Raw genomic sequence first — 1054 nt, forward strand, 5'->3', positions numbered from 1 at the left:
TTTTTTTTGGCCTCCATTCATTTTCCTCCAGCGTTGACCTGAACTAAACTCTCGTCTCTGTCTTATCATTTGGCAACTTGCTCCTACATTCTAGAAATAAATGAAGCCTTTTTTCCCTCTAAAGTTTAAATACACACCTGTTATTTATATTTGCATTTTATTTAAACGGCGTGGTTTGGTTAAATTGAAGCGTTTCTTTCCGCAGCTGATTTAGACGATAACCTTTCACTGAGGAGAAGAATGAGGCCCTCAGGCTCTCTGTCCTGAAGAAGGGGGAAAAAAAAATAGTGTTTGTGCGATAATAAAAGCAAACAGGCAACTGATCTGTCGTATCAGCTTTCATTCACATGAGCAACAATTAGTGTCTGCGCTCGACGCCTCTTTTCACATCGGTACGACAAGTCTGGATTGAGTGTTGCCCACAGAAGTAATTATATCTCTCCTTGTTTTGCACAAAGACTCCAGTTAGTCTGAGCGCTGGAGTCATCAGACGTGTGACTGACGGGGACTGAGAGGTCGGCAGAGGCAGGACGGCAAATTACACACCGGCAGTATCGGCTTTCGTTTAATCGTGCGCCTGAGCGAGGCAAGTTCCAACGTGGAGAGCGTTCAGTGCGATAAACCGAGCAGAAGGTAAATCACGAGCTGCCGTCTCAGACCCGTCGGCCGCGTCGACACGTGTGATTAATGTCGTGTCACTACTGAAGGAGATCAGTCGAGGAATCGATCAGCGCTTGTAATCGTTCCTCTGATTTGTCTGACAGAGAAAAACACAAGCGAGAGCTCATCCGTCAAGTGTTTCTACATGAGGGGAAGTCAAAACAAACTCAGTTAATCATTTTGAGATGTGCCTCTTTCTCTGCGCTGGGATTCTCTATCTGCAAAGATCTCTTCTGATTCGCCACTTTGCTGCCTTATCATATTTCAGCAGCTACTGGATGGATGATTGGATGGATTCATGGTCCCCAGATGGTTCAGAATTTTATGCTCTGCTGACTTTTCTTCGTTCACGATGAGTTTTAGGTTTGTAGTTTTAAGTGTCGGATGGATTGCA

The sequence above is a fragment of the Stegastes partitus genome, unplaced genomic scaffold, assembly GCF_000690725.1.
Source record: "Stegastes partitus isolate 25-593 unplaced genomic scaffold, Stegastes_partitus-1.0.2 Scaffold497, whole genome shotgun sequence".
NCBI classification, from domain to species: Eukaryota; Metazoa; Chordata; class Actinopteri; family Pomacentridae; genus Stegastes; species Stegastes partitus.